General features: G+C 40.3%; 1 protein-coding gene and 1 long non-coding RNA gene across 8 annotated transcripts in view; one reads left to right on the forward strand and one right to left on the reverse strand.

Moving 5' to 3' along the window:
• LOC123981892 (spermatid perinuclear RNA binding protein) overlaps window positions 1-20,764 on the reverse strand; it is a 105,390-nt gene that overhangs the window by 41,501 nt on the left and 43,125 nt on the right. For all 7 annotated transcript variants that reach the window (XM_046067124.1, XM_046067125.1, XM_046067121.1 and 4 more), the window contains one exon: window positions 11,000-11,100. The gene's annotated coding sequence lies outside the window, so the exon portion shown is untranslated. The remainder of the gene's footprint in view (window positions 1-10,999; window positions 11,101-20,764) is intronic.
• LOC123981893 lies at window positions 11,006-12,852 on the forward strand. The gene is made up of 2 exons (XR_006827846.1): window positions 11,006-11,122; window positions 12,720-12,852. It is a non-coding gene; the product is annotated as an uncharacterized LOC123981893 (long non-coding RNA).

Genomic DNA, 20,764 nt, shown 5'->3' on the forward strand with positions numbered 1-20,764 from the left:
ACACTTGTACTGTGTATATGACCATATTTACTTTGCGACGACTCCCAGTCTGTTTTCCGCCGCCACAGCCACTTTTAACTCCCATGTTACATTCAGTAACAGTCCCAGCTCGTTATTGGTCCATGCAAAATAAAATCTGGTGTGGTTCTTAGTCTGTAGTACTTTATTCTTTCTGTAACTGCAGAATAGACCATCTGCTTCATGTTTACACCGGCACGCGCATGCCCAGTGTATGTGAACGGCCACTAGATGTGCAATTTCAGTCGAGATCAACTCTGATACGCAGCTAAAACGCTGGTGTGTACGGAGATAATTTTCGTTTTAACAGCAACAATGAGAGAGAAGAGAAGAACTTGAATTCAGAAGGTGGTTGCATTTTTCTGTGGCATTACGAGCACTGGCCAGGGGTAGCTTAGCATGTTAACGTCAGTAGATATCTCTGCAACACAATACACTGACAGATGACATAATGTCAGAACTATTACTTCTTCACATTCTGTTGATAATGTTGTATACTAAAATTCTGGCCACATCTCACACATTGTACCTTTAAATGCACAACTCGAGCTTCTATTAATGTTTATACATACACCATATTGTTTGTTCTGCCATGTTTTTGGCAGATGATAAAGCGAAGAAGGTGCTTGTGTAGTGTAAAAAGAAAAGCAGGTGCTGAGAGACCCTTCATGAGGTAACGGGCTGAAGTACGTCTCATGTACTTGCTGCTCTGCATGTTAGTTCCAGCTCTTGCCCCGCTGTCACATGTCATGTTCTTCTTTTTCTAAACCAACATCTGTACAGACGTCTCTATGCACTCCAGCGAAGCACACCTTCTATAAAGCTAATCTTTGCAAAGAAATGAGCAGCTGTAAATATGGGCGACCTTTGTGGCACTGTGTGTTATTCTGAAGTTATTTTAGACTGTTGATTTTTCTCTCACATAACTATTCATAGGTAAGGTATTTTAGATCTCATGAATGCTTTGCTTACCAATGCTATTTCTGACCCATCATGTTTAAACATTCATTATATGCCTGAAAGGCTGTTTGTGATACCTCTGTGTTAGATTAGTACTGATTTGTGTGTGGCTGGCTCCAGGGTTATTGGTGCCATAATGTTTATATCTGGAAAACATCTGCAAAAAGTGTGTGGGAATGACTTGGACAAACGTGCGCGCACGCACGCACACACACCAAATAATAAAACTCTTAGGACCAGGTGGTGCCTAATAAACAGAATGGATGCAGAATCACGCTCACATACACTTCTCTCTAACCACCTCGGTTGTGAAGAAGCATGCATTGCGTGAACAGGTGCTATCTGACTGAGATGTCTGTTTGCCCAGTTATTTCTCTATTGGAGTGAGACAGCAGCACAGAGAGAGACAGAAACAAATGGAATGACAAGCGGTCAGAGACACAGAAAATGTGACAGGAAGAGAGAGGCGCACTGAGACAGAAATGGAAAGAGAGTGAAGGTTAATTTTTCCCTGCAAAGGAGATAGCAGAGAAAAGCTACCACATGTTCAAAGGAGACGGCAGACAGCAGTGTAATCTCTATTCTTCTTGAAAATGTAAAAATACACTGAATTTAGATGAAAATGAAGATTCTCTACAAACTCCCAAGTATTGTCTTTCCATTTCTGTTTCCCACATAAACTTGTCCCATTTCCTCATCTGTCTATTTCTGCTACTTCTGTTTTTAATCCTTTTTTGTGCTGCCAACTGTAAATCCAGAATAGCAGACTTCAATTGACTAGACTGCAAACAGTCTTTCTAAAATAGAAGTAGTAATTATTTTAGTGTAATCTGGGCTGAATAAAGCAAGATTGAGGGTATAACTATGTGCAAAATAATATCTCACAGTTTTGCTGACAGTCAGTAAGTATGACCTATGACTTTTAAAACACATAAAAAAGTTGCTACCATTTGCACACAGAGAGCAGCAAAGACTACCTGACAGCTGTAGGGTTTGTGTGAATATTATAACAACTATTACAAATATGTCAACAAAACAATGAATTACATTTAGATAAACACAGAACAACCTGATTAACTACCAACGTAAATCATTAACAATGTGACACCAAACAGACCAGTTATACAACCTTAGATTGTGAGGGCTTTTCCTTCTCATAACAAACTGATTTCTTCTTCAGAAATAAACAATGATTTCTTTCTTAGATACGACAGTTTTATACATACCTTTCAAGAATTAAGTAAGTATTTCCTTTGCAGATAAGAAGACATGTGAAGAAGAAGACAGTAACCAGGGTGTAAAAATGGCCAGAATATCATGAGCTGGACAGATTTAGTCTAAGAAAAAGTCTCAAGTTAGGAAACCTTGAGAGACAAACAGAGGACGCTTCAAATGGAGACCTAAGATACACTCTCCTCCTTATGGTTTTAGGGACAGAGACAAAGGTTGGACTCTATACTATCTATTTGGTGTCTATGTGTAGACCCTTTATCCAGATCTGAAGAACCTGTGAGGGAAGTTCCAACTACCACTACTGTGGCAGCTAGAGTCAGAATGCCCTGCACCCGAAGGAAGAGCTTGTATTTAAGAGTAGAGAGACATGGCCAGATAAGCTGCTCGCTGACTGGTGAGGTTGTCTTAGCTGTAGCTCACTGTGAGGTTTTACTGGCTGACATAGCAGAGGAGACCGTGCCGGATTGCCTTCTCCAGACTTGCAGAAATAACCAGCAAGTCATTTAAATACAGGAGCAATGTCTTGCCAATAGCTGTGACAGGGCCACTACCAAAAACTTGAACTTGTGTATCCATGTACGCACGGGCCATTTAAGTCGATGGAAACAAACCAATCCCATGTGAGCAAGGACGTACGAAAACATCACAGCACAATGCAAAGAAAACAGGTTCGTGCAAGTCTGTTGAACATACACCCTATATAGTAGAGAGTATGATCAGGAGGTAGTGACATGCTTTAGATTGCCTGCATTATGTCTCATTAATGCAGGACTATGCAGCAGGGTTTACACATGCTGAAAGGATATTAGAACAAAGAACTCCAGGGACATGGTGTCAGGTATGTCTTTCTTTATTTCCTGTTACTTCTTCGCTGCATCTCTCTCAAAGCCAAAACTGGTGTATACAGCACACTGTATACAAGTTATACTCTTTTGTAGCAAACTTTGCTATCTTTCTCTCCGTCTTTGCCTCCCTCTCCTTTTCGCCAATGTGTTCCCTTCTGTCCATTTCTCCACAATACTAATTTAATTTTGAGCACTTGGCACTGAGTGGTAATATGCAGCTGTGACAACAGGCAGAACAATGTTGTCAGGAATTGGTCCATTAAACTATTACACAATAATTTAAGACTGCTTTTAGTTTTATGCAATAAAACTAGACTTTTGAAACATTTATTGACATGCGTTTCATTTATTTATATTTACAGGAATCTCGGGAACAATCAAATTCAATCTGACCACATATTCTGAAGACAAACACGGATACAGTGTTTCACGAATAAGTGAACGTAATTTTCCTTAATATCACAGCTGACACACCGACTCCCCAACACACACACACACACACACACACACACACACAAAAGCAATTACCTCTCCTACTGACTACCACACTGATTTCCCCACTGATCTCAACTTATGGACCTGGTCTGTTCCAATTTATTTAGCTCTCTTACTTCTCTTATGTTTCCCTGCTATTTTATTAACTCCTTCAGTATTGTTTGTCATCTGTATTTGTTTATGTTTGTTTATTGTTTCTTTTTATTTTATTTACAGATTTATTTAAAAATACAGATAAAATAGCGCATAAAACGTTCTGCTAAAATTGCTTTCTTAGCAGCCATTCTGGTAACCAAATTATATTTGAGCTGTTGTTTTAAAATGCACAGCATACCTTATATACACCATTATATTTTAATGAACATTTTAATCTGTAAGCTCTACCACTAACAGTTAAATTCAGCAATCAGATGAACATGTTTTTCACTTCATTTCTCTTTTGTCCTCTTTATATTTGTAGGCATAGGCTTTCCCGTGAAATACACTATAATTATATATATAATAAACTGTAGTTCTGTCTTGACTGGGTCCAGGTACGGGCCAGGGGAGGTCAGAGCATAGAGTATTGATGAGATGGCGGAAAGCAGAGAAAACGCTGATGTTGCTTCTGGGAGGGAAATAGATAACATTGACAGGGGAGTGTAACTCCCCTTGGTCAATTATTAAAATGAAGAAAAGCTGTATGTGTGCGCAGTTCCTGCTGATGGTGGGTCAGACTGGAGAGACTTGAGGTCACAGACTAACAAGGATAGATGAATGTGCACATCTATCCATCCATCCATCCATCCATCTGTTTGTGCAGCTACATCATCTTAAATTTTGCTTAGCATTAGTCATCTCAGGTACACCCCTGATCTCTCCTTGCCTACCTTGCTCTCCTTACCTTACTTTTAACTACAAACTTGACTACCATACACACACACACACACACACACACACACACACTTGAATACTGTCCTGCGTCAGTGTGGGGAATAAATAGACTATCACTATGCCAGAACTGAAGCATGCTGCAACTGTGTGTGTGTGTGTGTGTGTGTGTGTGTGTGTGTGTGTGTGTGTGTGTGTGTGTGTGTGTGTGTGTGTGCGCACACACTGGTAGGCTCCTGCTGTGCCGATTTCAGCAGGAACAGATGGTCCTGCCAGGGCTTTGCTGAGGCTCCACAGTCCATAGTCTGTGAGAAGACTCGTGAATGTGCATAGAGTGTGTGTCCTGATGATTTCCTCCTCTGTTTTCTACCTTTAATATACGGCACACTTCCTGGTCCACTACCTATTTTACATACCACCGTACATACACACAGACAAACTGACACCGACTGTTGCAGTGTAAGTGATATCTTAGTGGTCTTTGGCCCATTTGTCTGTTCCATTGACACTTAGCAGCTTAATCCTGCTTGAAAGGCTCTTCACTGCTAAGCTCATGTTTGCCAACACACAAAGCTGTCACACCCCCCCCCCCCCCCCCCCCCCCCCCCGCTTTCTGTGTGTGTGTTTGTCCGAGCATGTTGGTGCATATGTAAGTAGTTATAAAAACACATTCGCATCAACGCCAGCTGTCAAATTTAAGTAAAAAGAAGCAGTGTGGGTTTTTGCTGCATCCTACTAACACCATTATTTTCGTAATAAATAACCCAAACAAATACGCAGCACTGACACAGAGCAAATTATCAAATTAGATTTCGAAGCAGTGTTATATATAAAACGTATGAAATTCATGCTGGCTCAATTAATGAATTCTTACATTATTTAAATTCTAAGAGCTGCAGAGATGAATCAACAGGTAAATACATCTACACAGTGTGGAGAACACAAATTAGAGGAGTCCAGTAAATTGAGTAGTTGACCTAAAACCCTCCCATTTTTGAAGCATATACTGTATGTTATGGGTTGCGAGTGAATGAGGACAATGCGTCTGTCCAGATGTGGACTAATTCCCTAATGGGCTTCTACTCCACCACACACACTCGCAGGCAAGCTGGCAAACAAACACACACACACACACACACACACACACACACACACACACACATCTCAATTCTGCAGAGTAATTCAGTTTATTCAAGCGAAGCTGTTTGGTGGGACTCTGAGCCGGGGCTTTAATAACAGCTGAATGCAAAAAGTACACACACTGTTCTGAAGTACACACGCACACGCACACACAGCGAGCTCCAGTAGTTGGTTGTGACCTGACATGTACAAAGACACCCCTGTTTCAAACATCACTAAAGACGCCCTCTATGTTTTCCTTACAGCTGCAGCAATTGGTGCTGGTTTGTGGGCACACTTGTGTGTAGGCGTAGGTCCCTAAAATCACTACTTACAAATGCGCTGAACAGGAGCTAAAATGTTTAACACTAACGTATTCTGCAGGAGAATACACACACACACACACACACACACACACACACACACTGCTTAGTATAGTAGTGATGTGTCTCTATTTATCGCTGTCTGTCCATTTTCATTAATAATAGGAGAGGTGGTGTGATGGGTTGAGGCAGATGAACAGATTAGCGAGATGTATTACGAAAGCCAAATCACACTGAAGGATCAAGTATTTTTAAGAAATTAATTTCACAGGATGGCCTCCCGATGACATAATCTTATATTTTGAGCATTAATAAACATAGAACAACTTCAGTGATTTGGGAGAGTCCGTCCTGTCATTCTGTCTCTTCCTGCTTGACAGTGTTTTTCCAATTTTCACTCTCTTTAGCTGTTGCCTCGCCTGTCTGCTTCACTGTTCAAAGAGTGGAGAAAATCTCTAGAATGCAGATTGCTTCCTCCTTCAGCAGAAATGTTTTCTTCTGTACTCAAATACAAATTTTGTTTCAAATACAGCTAACTAGTAATAGAATAGCATTTAAATGAGTTCCCAAGTAAACACACATCTAGTGTTGTTAATTGTCCACATTGATTCACAGATAGAGAAAGTAAACATGTTTGTGTACTCATTCTTTCTGACAGAAGTATTCATAAAATGTGTGCTACATTAGGCAGTTTAATTTTCTCTACCAACCCCCAGACTTCTTCATCTGCGCTGCTTTAGCAAGGGCTGATCAGTGACTCCATTCATTCCAGGTCTATTTGGGCAGTGTGCTCGATATGGTCGTTTCATTACACACTTCCTTCCTGTCTGTCTCTCCGACTCAGGGGAAGACGGAGGGGGGGGGGTACAGTGGTAGAGAGGGAGAAAAATGTGTAAGTGAGGTTAGAAACAAGAGAATAAGAGAGGAAAGAAACAAACTGAGAGAGAGTTTACCGTATGCAATGAAGAGAGGTTTACTGTATGTGGTGAAGAGAGGGAGATAAGTGCAGTATGATGGATGTGTGTGTGTGGGGGGGGAGGTGGAGGATGAGAGATTAGGAAGAGACAAAACAGGATGACATAAAAGGAGTGAGAGACAGTGAAAATGACAGGATGTGACTGATTTAGATAAGAATAATGGAGCCATAAGGTGGGACGTGCAAGGCTAAAGAAGGGGAATGGGGGGGGGAAAAGGGAGAAATTGTGAAGAATAAAAACTGCAAGGAGAAAAACAGCAGAAGAAAGTTGGAAACTGAGAAGGACAACAACTGGGTGAATCGAAAAAGGTGGGGACAGGAAGGAAGGAAGTGTAGGCGGGGGGATGAAAGAACAAGGGAGAGGGTGTGAAGGGAATGAGGCTGTTAGAAAAGAAAGAAGGGATGAAGAGAAGTGAAGGCATGGCTGATATGTCTTTTTCACAAAAATATACTGTTTACATTAGTACTAACCTAAACTTTACCTAGCCACAAGTACAGGACTTGTCGTTAATAACTAACAATTGATTATTATGCATTCACAAAACTGTACCTCCTGCATTTTGAAAGACAACCTGCAACTGTTTCTTGACAAAGCCACATCCATAAAAACCACATACTAAGATTTACAACAAAAAAAACATACTTTGCAAGATACAAGTCAATAAGGAGAAGGTTGAAATTACCTATGTCAGATGAGGCTACGTGCCCAGAAACACCTCTTGGTAGCCCACATGGTCACATACACATATGTGTGTTGAAGCCCTTCTGTAGCGGAGCAATGACAACTCACTCTGTTTATCAGTACAGGACTCTCTTTTTCAAGTTCCAACTTCTTATGACATTATTCTGCCTCCTCACTTCATCTTCACCTTCTTTTTTTCAATAGCATTTCTCCATCAGTGTCTTTTGTGTGTTTAATGTCTAAAAGTTCAAGTGGAACAGTCATGGCCACTAACAAGCAAGACAGCAAGAAAGAAAGTGCAGAAAACTGAGGGGAAAAAAGCAATTCATCCTCAACTCCATCCCCAGGTTTACTGTTTCTCAGTAATTAGGTCACGTATTTTACATCAGTGCTTAATTGAGCTCAAACCAAAACAACACTGTGACTCACACAAACTGCATCTCCTCTGCTTTTGGATTCTGGCATGCTAGTGTATGTGTGTACGTTTGTGTGCAAGAAAAGCATTAGATCGCAACGAGGCATGAGACAAAGGAGGGAAAAGAGAGTGAGAAAGAGATTCAGCCACAACTTTTCCCCTTGGGATTGGTCGCCATGGCTACGGAAGCATTTTTCAGATGAATGTGGGACAAACACAAAAAATAGTGAGAGAGACACACACAGAGACAGAGAGATTACATGGTGTCACTGAGATACCGTCAAGTGTACGTAAATGTAGGTGTATGGAGGTAGATGTCATGTAGATGGTAGATAAAATTTAACATATCAGTGTCTCAATGTATTCCAAATAGATTAACTGACTCCGATCCTAAACATTCAGGAAGCGAAACAAAAACACAACTGCCATGCATAGCACTGCAGCTAGGTAACAGCAAGATACTCGATATCCAACAGGAAACACATAAGGCGGCAGGAAAAAAGCAGTGACCCAATACACACTCTATGAACTCTAATGGAAAACAGAGAACAATCAGCATCAACAGACTATAACATCTCATCTTACAACCAGACAATCAGACTCCATCTATATTTCAAAAGCCACGGAAAACTGTGACAATGGGCCGTCATCAGCCAAGATTAGTGGAGGGCATCTTTAATGAGGAGGAGGGCACTAAGGCATCGTGTTTCCACTTTGGCAGGCTAACTGCGGTATCACCTGAGGGCAATTTGTCTGAATTCTGTAATTCTTGAGGAAGAGCATTAAATTCAGTATTCTTGAACATCTCATTATCTAACCAAGAAAGTGAATTGAACTAAAATTCTACTTTTGAATTATTGTTTGCCTTTTTAATGGACACAGTGTCATCTGTTATGTTTGCAGCATGTGGGATGTAATTGACAAGCATTATTAAAGAAAGATAGGCTAACTATTAACTAATTAATAACTACATAACTCCCTTTCACTTCGGTTTGAACGACTGATTTTGGAGAGCTCTCAATCTTGCCGTGACTTTGAGATACTTCGCTTGCGTCAGCAGTTTGTTGATGTCTTACTATATGTTTCTGGAAACAGTAAGTGGACAAAAACTGTGCTCACCACAAGAAACGACTGTCTAAATTTTCTCAGCAATAGGTTTGTCAATATTTGCATAAAGTTCAGCCACTGTTACTGGTGATGAATTATTTATGGAGACTAAAGAAAAGAGACTTGTAAGGGCTGGTTCTGCTTGACAGTGCTGCCATGGACCTACCAAATTTGTGTGTGTGTGTGTGTGTGTGTTCGGGGGGGTTGAGTGAGTGTCAATGGGAGAGCATGTGAGCGAGAGAGAGCGAGAGCGAGAGCGAGAGAGAGAGAGAGAGAGATGCGCTCTGCTGCGCTCACCGGCAAAGTCACTGCTTTCTCAAGGACACTGCGGCTAAGGGGCAAGAAAGAGAGAAGGAATGACACACAAGAAGAAGAAGCATGAATAAGGCAGAACAGGATAAGATGAAGAAATAAACAGAGAAAACAAAAGTGCTTTAGGCAGCAGATGAGAAAAGTGTGGGAAAAAAGAGGGAAAGAAGGGGGGCTTGTTTGTGAAAAATATTTCTTGTTGGATCAACACAACTAGTATGTATGCCAGTAACCAGAAAACATAGCTTGGCTTGTTACCTGTTAAACATAACACAGACTAGAGCTGCAACTACCGATGATTGTCACTATCAATTAATGCATTAATGCATGGATTATTAGTTTAATCAATTTATCATTTAGTGTAAAACGTGTTCAGTATGGTGAAAAATGCCCATCACAGTTTACCAGAAATCAAAGTGACATCTTAAGCTGACATAAAACACAGAAAAGCAGCAAACCCGGCTAATGCGTGATATTTTGGCTTTAATGATTAATATCATATCAAAGTTGTTGTCAATCAACGTTTGCTTGGATTTCCTGTGATTCTATCTATCATCGACTAATCGTTCCAGCAGCACTAAGAGAACTTAAATCAATTTAACATAAGAGAGTCCACTGAGCAGCAGCATACATGTTATACTTATGTTATGCACTCTGTGGAGCAAAGCAGAGGAGCAGCCTATTCATGCCCGGTTCAGTCTTACCAGCGATCCACTAAAACCTCTACAGTAATCAATTATTTACACATAAACACACACCCGCAGACCCCAAAACACTCCCACTGAGATGATAGTGTGGAAGGCCGCTGGGTGAATTGCATAAAAGCTACTTTACATACATAAGTAGGCAGTTTACCAAAGCAGTCGGTGAACTCGGCAACCACTCGGACCACAGCCCCCAGACCAACTGTGATCACAAAAATGTGTCTGACCTCAAAATATCCTCAATGTACATTAACACTGAAGACTAGACCACAGGATGAACGTGGGGCTTTTGTTCATTCAGAGAATACATATAGGTGAGCAGATACAGTAGGAGGGAATGAGATATAAAAGGCAAACAGAAGATTTTAACAGCTTTCTCTTTTCGGCCTCCAAAGGCTTTGCTGTCAGCATGTGAAAATTGATGGTATGTTGTTTATATATAGGAGCAAAAAAGGCCGATGTGTGCTGCCATTGTTGCTGCTCAGAAGACACGTATGTCTGAAAATAGCTCTCAACATTTTACTCCCCTTCCATTTATTAGTCTCAAAATATGATGTCTTGCTTGATGGTTTTCTTGGGAAGTTGTAGCATGAAGTAGAGAGAAATTGCAGACATAAAAAAAACATTGGCTTCTCATGAACATGATAATCTTGACTTTCTCCACATGAACTCTGGCTGAATGAAGCTGCAAATACCTTAACACATCTACATGCGCACAGGCACAGACAAACACACTCAGTCTGGGGCTCAGCAGGGGTGTGAGCCAACCTCTCTGCTACAGGGCTTCTCTTGTTTTCTGTCTGATTGGGCTGCTATGTAAACGGTAAGCCACCAACCCTGCAGCAGCCCTTTCGCGTACAGAGCAAGACAGAGCGCAGGATAGAATATACAGAGATATATCGACAGAGATATAAGAATGGATTCCATTCTTCATTCCACTCACCTCCCTCTGTCCTCCTATCTCTTTATCTGCCCACTTTTCTTTCAGAGTCAGCCACTGTGTCTGTCTGGAGACACGGTGTCAGAGCAGGCAGGGTTCAGCACCTGAGAAGACGCAAGGTCAAAGGTTGGTTAACATCAGGACGACAGCACTTAAGGATCATGTTCAGCTTGACTTAAGTCACACGTTGAGCAGCTGACATCAAAAGGGGGGGTATGTAAAAAAGAGGTGCAAATGAAGATATGCTTGTGTAGTTAAATAGTCAAATCATGTGTTACCTTGCATGTTCACTCAAACACAAGCATGTATGCTATCTATCTATAAGAAAAACCAAGAGAGAGAGCGGGGAAGACAGACAGACAGTGAAAGACGAGAGGTTGGCACTCTGTGCATCTTTTATGTCTGTGCGTTAAGAGTAATTATTTTGCACTGGGGTATGACTGATTCACTTATGAGCACAGCAGACCTGCCTAGTGATATGTAGGGATGGGGAACAGGAAAAAACCTTGAATAGGAAGCATAGACGAAAGAGAGGAATAAAAAAAGACATGGTAAAAAGGGAGAGAAGCTGAAGTAAACTATAGAGCATTTGTGGAATACACAGAGGCATACAAACACTCACTGACCAGACAATCAGGACACTGCCCCTGCCTGTATGTGTTGCTACATAAACACATGCATGCAACATTAATTCCACTTGGGCTTGTCTTCTCCCAACATAAGCCACTTTCCAAAGGTTGTATAATGCACTGCTTTTATAGTCCCAGAAGGGCACAGGAAAGTTGCTTACTGTAATTAATTGTTATGAAAGTGTGATGTATAACCATACCGCAATAAGCACCTGTGGGTTTTCACCTTCAAACTACCTTTATAGACTGACTACATCTATTCTCAAATAAAACCTACTTTTCCTAACTACCATAGTCATTGTCATTTGAGACTTAACTGTGAAACAAAGCTACAGGGAGTGTTGGGTTTGTGTGCTATCTTTTATTAGCTAAAGCATATTTTGGCACTTGTAATTAATGAACCAGATGAATCTAGCTGGGTTTAATTTGTACTATTGTAAATCAATGGGAACAACTTTGATTGCTGGACTACTGGGAAATATCATATATCTGCTTTGCTCAGAATATATAAGGGGAATTAAGAAATCTCAGTGAAACAGCAATAATCCTATCAGACAATACACAGTACACTGTACAGTGTATAAAATACAACCCTCTGAGATACTGTGTAACGCACCCTCCTACAGATACAGTCCCTCAGCCAAGAAAATCAAGGCAGAACAAATGTACAGTATTTGCTTTGTCTTGCTTTGAGAAGCGGTCACACCTTGTGTAAGAGAGCATAACTGAGACGGGTGTTGGTTGGTGTAATGGATGTAATGTCATGGTTCTGCAAGACAAACTGGTTACCAGGTGCATTCTGATCGCAGCTCTATTCACAACTCTGACTCGCACACACATCAGACTTACAGTACACTACAAATGGCACACACACACAAACACAAACTCACTCACCACACAATCGTCCTGTAGAACTTTATGGCATGCATCATTAAAATCTTATCAAGATAAAGTAAATCTTATTTCTTCAAATACTCTCTGTGCTAAACTCTTGTAAACTTTGTATTTATTTACATGTATTTGAGTGACGTGTAGACAGCCACCGACTCATCCCATTTAATCACACCATTTTTTATTTTGTATTCTTTGTTCAGAAAAACTGAGCTGGCAAACAAGATGTGACAAGAAAGGGTGAGTATAAGAAATTAAGGTTAGTGAGAGTTGTAGAATATGTTATCATTTGTCTTATTTAAGCGTATATGTCTTATAATAAAGAAGAATACACTATTTGGCATTTTGCGTCCTGCACAGTGACTCAAAACTATGTCTTGTACAGTTATATCAATGTGAGTTCTTGAACAGCTAAGCTAGAAGTTCAAGAGGACAGTGTTTTTCATCATTACCATTTTTCAAGCAAAAGGACTGACCATCATTAAAACATGTTAGTCAGCAATCTGTTGGAGTAATTACAGTTTGATACACATATTACAAATGTTATAATTTTCAATATCCAATTGACATATGAATCAGAGCACAAACAAAACTGCTGAAAAAAGCCACACTGAATTGAGAGATGTTAATATTATATCAAAGATAATCTTTATCTAGTTATTTTTCACAGAAAACCTGGTAGATGTATTAGGCAATGGTAAAATATGGCATGTAGATTAGGCATGTAAGCCATTTTTTACACCTCTAACAGGCGTGGTGAATCAGTTTAAAGATGGAGAAAAAAAACTTAAATAAACATTTCTTCACTCTCTAGCAGGAGACATACTGTCAGATAGCGGTCTCCAGTGAGTGACATGTGTTCAGAATAGAGCGCTCATGAGAGAGTGAAATAAACCTTCAGTCGACAGCATCCCTTAATTTGGTTATCCTTCACATCTCATTTGTAAACCATTACTGAAGATGGGAAATAAGAAGCTAGGTGTCAAACTGCGACGCAATGGTGCAATGGAGCATAAACGGAGGCATAATTTCATGCTACAGTAGGTAGTAAAAGAACCTTACTCAGCGCATAAAACAACCTGTAAGAAATTTAGCTTATTAGTGACAGATTGTCAATGATGCTAATAGTCATTTTGCAATCAGGGAAAAGCGCAGCCACTCGCATATCGCCTTAATACACCCGAAAAAAGGCAGAGGGACAGCGGCTATAGAGAGACAGGGAGAACAGACAGAACTGGAAACTCAGGTAAACTCCCACTGCAACGTTCATCAGTTAAACCGCAGTAAGTAACTTTACTGTAACTAGTGATAGTGGATGGCTCTTCCTCTGGGTTGTTGTGACCGTTTTGTTGCAGTATTTTATGTTATGTGGGTCACGTTGGTATTGGTGCTTTCGGACCAAACGCGAAGCGAGCGTTCAGGGCAGTGAGTTTACATACAAAGTCAATGCAAAGACGCGTAGAGCCGCGATTTCCTGTCAGGCGGCGGTGCGGCGACGCGAAGGCAACGTGAAGAAATTCACGAGTTGAATATTTTCAATTCAAGCGAGAAATTCGCATGACGCTGAGTCGCGATAGCCTATCGACGTTGAGATTGTCCGTACGTCACCAACCGCTTCAGAGCGTTGTGTGGAGAGGGAAAGGCAGAGCGGGCGATTGAAAATCTGCTGACCGGCTGAGAGCTGCTAAACTTGGGCTAGATGAACAGGAAGCAGCGCTCCAGCTTTCGGACAAATAAACCCCCATGGTCGGACTGCTCGCAACTACGCCGTTTGCTCGAGGGAGGAGCTCAGAGTAAACTGCTTTTATTAAATAAGCTTTTTACTTTAGTTTATAGGATTACAACGTTGATTTATCTTCACTCGAGCTTCTCAGCAGCTAGCTTCTGTGCACATCGGTTCCAGTGTTGTTAGCGTCGTTTGGCACTACTTGAAAAGAAAGCAAGGAGGTTGAACTACCTGGTGAGTTAAGAAAACATGTGTATGTAACTTTAGTCCAGCTATCGTTGTACTTTACCGTGACCAAGTTAGCATAGCATAGCCCTGATCGATCCGAACTCCATTCAGAAAACAAACATTTTAGAAGTTGTTGTCCTGCTGTCTTGCTGACAGACCTGACAAAGTATGAAATCATATGTTTAACAAATCTGCATCATGTTGTAGTTATTTCAGCATCAGTTTGATCTGTTTATTGCTATTTAATCACAGCAAAATGTTTACTTTGGGTTCATACAGCTGTAGTAATGGCAAGTTGTGTTTATTAACGTTATCGCGTTAAAATCGCCTTCTCGCGTTGTGTGTGAACACTTGCAGCGAATGTACTCACGCGAGGAAAGCGTCGCGAGGCGAAAATTCGCGTTTGGTCTGAATGCGCCATTACAGCAACTGAGAGGTGGAGAAGCTGTCTACCTGAGTATTGGTAAAACCACAATAAACCTAAACTGAACGTTACAAAGCAAAAAGCAGCAGGTCTGAGCTACTGTAGCGTTAGCTGGCTGCTACTGGCTGCATCACTATAGGCTAACTTTAGTAAACAAATTGCTCCACATTTGCTTTACTGTTAGATCCTTTCTTACAGGCTAAATCAACAGTGGTACACAAGATAGTAACATGGTTTGCATCAGTTGGTGAAGAAATGTGGAAAGCATATAACTTTGCACTAGATAACATTAGCAACTGCTCGCCGTTAGCCGGTGAGCTAACGTGACTTTCTCTGTGTTTCTCCAGCTTTACTAATGCTCACTTTGTTGTTACTCGACATCATCTGAACCTGTTTGGTCTGATGGGCTTCAGCACATAAACCTTTACTGTTGTTTTGTATCCTTACGTGAAGCCTGTGTTTTGCTGTGAGCTGGTTGTTTTATGGTGTTAGTGGACTGCATGTCGTTAGCTGCCGTGTTGTCGCTGTAGTCAGAGAGACTCGGGAGCGCACACAGGGCTGAATCCGACCCGGAGACCTCACATTAAAAGCAGAATAGTGGCTGATGCAAGCAACGGAGAAAACAGGCGTGTGCTTCATTTCTAAGTAAGTTTTGAGCCCACTGACAATAAGGCAATCACAATTTGATCACAATCTTACATATAGCCCCTTTAAGAAAGAATAAGTGTATAAACCTGCCAAAAAGGATGTGGCCTGATGTACTGTAACATCACTGCTACTGTCAGCTCTACAAGGATTTAGCTTCAGTTCTGTTGTGCTACACAAATTTGTTGTTTTCTAACATCAGAGCAGCTGTACTACTGATTTTGTTATCTACTTGTTATGTGCTGTTATTTTACAATAAGTTAAAGTGACATTGTTTCATTATGTTTGGTACTGTGGCCTTATTATTATCATGGACTAATCATAAAATGTTGCTTATTCAGTATTTAGTTTAGTCATAATCATAATCTTATTCAGATTATTTTATTAATATTGCAGTCAGTGAAAATGTGGTCACTGAGATTTTCTTTAGCTTTGAGCCTAAGTGAGATTGACTTGTCATGGGAAGCACATTAAGTGATCTCACTGTGAAACACCAGTGTGCTTTCATAAAAAATTAAAATTCCAAAATTTGTTTTGCTATTCAATTTGTGAAAGAAAATTAAAAAAGACAATCCCTTTTTAATATGCATACACTCTAATAGTAATTGTGACGTGAGAGAGTATCCCTAACCTCATTCTCAAATTTAAAAATATTGCATGTAATCCTAATCCTGATAATCTGTCATAAATCATTTTCATTACAGTGAAGCTCTTGCATACACAATTTGTATGCGTTTAAAAACATCTAAATTAATTCAGTTTAAAGACTTCTGAGAGCAGTGTGTGTGTGTGTGTGTGTGTGTGTGTGTGTGTGTGTGTGTGTGTGTGTGTGTGTGTGTGTGTGTGTGTGTGTGTGTGTGTGTGTGTGTGTGTGTGTGTGTGTTAAGAGTCCGTGCATTTAGGTAAGCGGACAATTAAAAAAGTCAACAGATATAAAAACCTACAGAGGCGTACCACCAAATGCTGTACAGAAAGACAGCTACCACCAGCCAAAGAGGAACAAGGCCCTCTTATAACCCACAAATGCACACCTTTGCACTAGCGCACACACACACCAATTGGAGGAAGCCCAAGACTTGGTTCTCTGTTTCCACATGGAAAACAACTAGAGGGTGAAGGGTAAGATGGGTTGCGGCAGGATGGAGTGGGGTGGGGGACAAAATGAATACGTGGATAGGAATAAGACAGGAGGCTTAAGAGTAGATGTGAGGATAGAAAGTCCTGGTTTGTGTACAAAAGACATTGATTAAAATCCACGTTTGCATGCCAGAGCCATGACAGGTTATAGAACGCAGCATTGAAATAAGATGACTGAGGCAAGCCTAATGCACAGTAAAAGAGGTAGAGCGTGAGGTTGGGAGGAGCAACACGGATGGGGAAGTGGAGACAGAGTAAGAGGTGCCAGCGACGTTCCAGGTTCAGACTGTTGTTCCTCAATCTAGTGGGTCAGGAAGTTTTGCTCCTTCCACTCAACAATACAAACAATTTAAGCATATATAGACACACCCATTGCAGACTAAATTTACTGCTGACTGCATTTCTTTATTCCCAGAAGCAAGTGAACCAAATAGCCTTTCTGTTGTAAAAGAAATAATCTAGTGACCAGTTCAACTGAATCACAAATTTTGAGTTTGAGAATAGTCCACTTATCTATTCTACCATGCATTAAAAATGAATAGGCTTAAAATGATTAGACTATACTTACAGGTTTGATGCTAGAACCATTGCAGAGAATTGAACACTTGTGTTAACACACACATACACGGACACACTCGGCTTTTATGTTGAGTTAAATAAAACCTCCAGATTCTCTAAAAGCCCAAAGCCCAATTAGAAAAAGAACAACTTTAATTTAAAAAGGAAGACAATTTAATGCTTTTGCAGCATTGTATCTTTCCACTATTGATCAAAGGGTATCTTTTCCCTTTGTTCTGCAACAAAGAAGTAAAAATAAAAAGATAATGGCATCTGTAAATGTGGTGCTGCAACTTTTTGCTTTGCTAAAAAGGCCCACGGACAGCCATCTCAATTCTGTAGAGTAATTCAGTTTATTCAAGCGAAGCTGTTTGGTGGGACTCTGAGCCGGGGCTTTAATAACAGCTGAATGCAAAAGGTACACACACTGTTCTGAAGTACACACGCGCACACACACACACAGCGAGCTCCAGTAGTTGGTTGTGACCTGACATGTACAAAGACACCCCTGTTTCAAACATCACTAAAGACGCCCTCTATGTTTTCCTTACAGCTGCAGCAATTGGTGCTGGTTTGTGGGCACACTTGTGTGTAGGCGTAGGTCCCTAAAATCACTACTTACAAATGCGCTGAACAGGAGCTAAAATGTTTAACACTAACGTATTCTGCAGGAGAAACACACACACACACACACACACACACACACACACACTAAATCCCCCATTTATATGGCTTCTCCATTCAAGTACAGTGTTTTAACTAGAGCTAAAATGAATCAATGAATCAATTACCTGATTGAAAATTAATCATCAACTTGGTTGTTAATTGATTAAATCTATCCTAGCAAAAATGTGCAAGCATTAATTGGTTCCAGCTTCTCAGTTGTGAGAATTTGCTGCTTTTCTTTGTCTTATAATAAATTGTTTATTTTATTTTGCATAGTTGGCCGACATAATAAGCAATTTAAAGACGTCATCTTCAAATGATGATGATTGTTAGATACATTTGGTTTTCGCCACACAAATCCTTCATTATTGTATCAATGCATCATTTTAGGATAACTGAATTATCTTTATGATTTAAGACAGTATTACAATTGCATAAAAATGCAACAATACTATTGCAGTATTTCTGTGGTTCTAGCTATATTGTCTAGGCCAACTGGAAAGATGCTATAGCAAGGTGCATGAATGTTAGCTACAGACGGCTAAATTAAGCTTGTTAAAAGGTATTAAATTCTATATTTTATACAATTTCCATCACATCGTCTTGGTAGATTACTCTGAACATTTGCATGGAAGATACAGTATACTCTATAGTACTACTGCAACAAAGCACACAAAACAGGAACAAATCGGAAAACTGAGGCTCCTATCTGATCCATAAATAGTAAGATCGGACATAAGAGCATAATAAAACTCTCTCTCACACACACAGGCATAAGATAAAGGCAAAATATGAACATATGGCTGTCTTTCACTGAAACATTGAGCTTATATGGTCTATTTGACGTCACAGCTACTCTGCGGCTGTTTTGTATCTCCCCTGTGAAGTGTTTCATTTTATTTAATTAGGCATGCAAGTGTATGCGACCAATGGATGCATTTCACAGTGTTTTTTTCCGGGCTTATGGACTGTGCTGCAATGAGTAAATGCCGGGCTTGCCCAGATCTATAATTTCAGCCTGACAACTGACAGAGCGCTCAAACAGAACACGAAAAAGGGCAGACAGACAGAAAGAGGAATAAGGAAGGGAAGTCTTGACTCCTTGTTTTTCTCTCGCCCACTCTCGTATCAACACACACAAGCTCACCAAATGAGAAAGAGTGACTAAGTCTCGCCCTAGGCTTCATACAGTAGCTCTTAACAAATCCAAGCCTTGCCCAATCATTTCCCTTCTCTCTAGGTTGCCATAGCTACAGCCTGCCTCCTTGTCTGTACTTTGGGAAGGGTGAGACTTTACCACTGTACGTGTGTGTGTGTGTGTGCATGTGTGTGTAATGTGTGGTAACCCTAACAGATGGAATTTAACACTTCCTATCTGTCAACCTTACATTTGCACTCCCATTGGACGTCTGAGGCAGGAAGGTGTGATATAGCAGAGAGGTGAGCCACACTCAGAGAAGGGGGTCTTTGAGAACTGTAGTGTGGTCTTCCCATTCAGCACAGACACCATGTCTGAACACCAACAACCTGGCTTTTAGGGACAGAGTATGGACTGTGCTCCCATGTTTCCATGTATGAAAAAAAGTATTCTTCAGTATCAGTAGCTAGAGTAGAGTTGGTCTGATCTGCTTCTGAGATTAGGAGGTAAATTATTTAATGTAACATTAGTACATTGGCAACATGGTCTACTTAGATAACCGTCAGTCGTCAGTAAAAATCTCAAACATTTCCTGGGTATAACTGGGAGCCATTTATGTGAGTTTCAGTTCAAAACTTATTTTCTCAAATATAAAAAAAATTTAAAACTGGAAACAAGACATTTTGGTACAACAAACTTTTGAGGTTTGCCACCTACTGTACTCTTGAATGTGATAACTGTGTGTTGCTTTTCTCTGCTTAAATAAATCTTGTGGTTTTACACTGTTGATCGGAAAAAACAAGCAATTTGAAGACTGATTGTAAACAGCAATTTTATTTAATTTTCTATGGACAATGACAGTAACAGTAATTGTTAGTTGTAGCCCTCCTAATAATATCAAATATTTATTCTCTTTCTTATCACATACAGTATGATGGCCTCTTTCTGTTGGCGTGTGTATTTGTTATGCACCGATGATTCACTTGTGATAATCTACAGAGATACAGTGATTTACTGTTTACCAAATAAATATAGTCAATCTGTGCAGGGAGATTATGCAAATACTTTAGATAATTGATTATGCCACTTAAATACAGCAACAAAGTACAGCCCTGTTTGTGAAGCTATCACAAGTAAGTGGAGATGCTGAGAAAATGACTGTGTGTGTGTGTGTGTGTGTGTGTGTGTGTGTGTGTGTGTGTGTGTGTGTGTGTGTGTGTGTGTGTGTGAGAGTGTGTCAGAGAGAGAGAATAAGAATAAGAGCATCCCGAGAGATTGCCATTCTCATACAGTCCCCTCCAAAAGTATTAGAACGGTAAGGCAAATTCCTTTGTTTTTGTTGTTCACTGAAGACATTTGGGTTTAAGATCAAAAGATGAGTATGAGACGAGTTCAGAATTTCTGCTTTTATTTCCTAGTATTCACATCTAGATGTGTTAAACAACTCATGAGGACATATCACCCTTTGTTTGAACCCACCCATTTTTCAAGTGAGAAAAACTATTGGAACATGTGACTGACAGATGTTTCTTGCTGCCCAGGTGTTGCCTTTTAGGTTGATTGTCCAAACATTAAATAGCTCTGCATGACTAGTCTAAGTTTTCATCCTTGGTTCAAACCTATAAAGACTGCATTTCCTGTTAAAGAGGATAAACCAACATGAAGACCAGAGAGCTGTCTATGGGAGAAAAGCAAGCCATTGTCAAGCTGAGAAAAGAAGGAAAAT

The sequence above is a fragment of the Micropterus dolomieu genome, linkage group LG13 (genome assembly GCF_021292245.1).
Source record: "Micropterus dolomieu isolate WLL.071019.BEF.003 ecotype Adirondacks linkage group LG13, ASM2129224v1, whole genome shotgun sequence".
NCBI lineage: Eukaryota > Metazoa > Chordata > Actinopteri > Centrarchiformes > Centrarchidae > Micropterus > Micropterus dolomieu.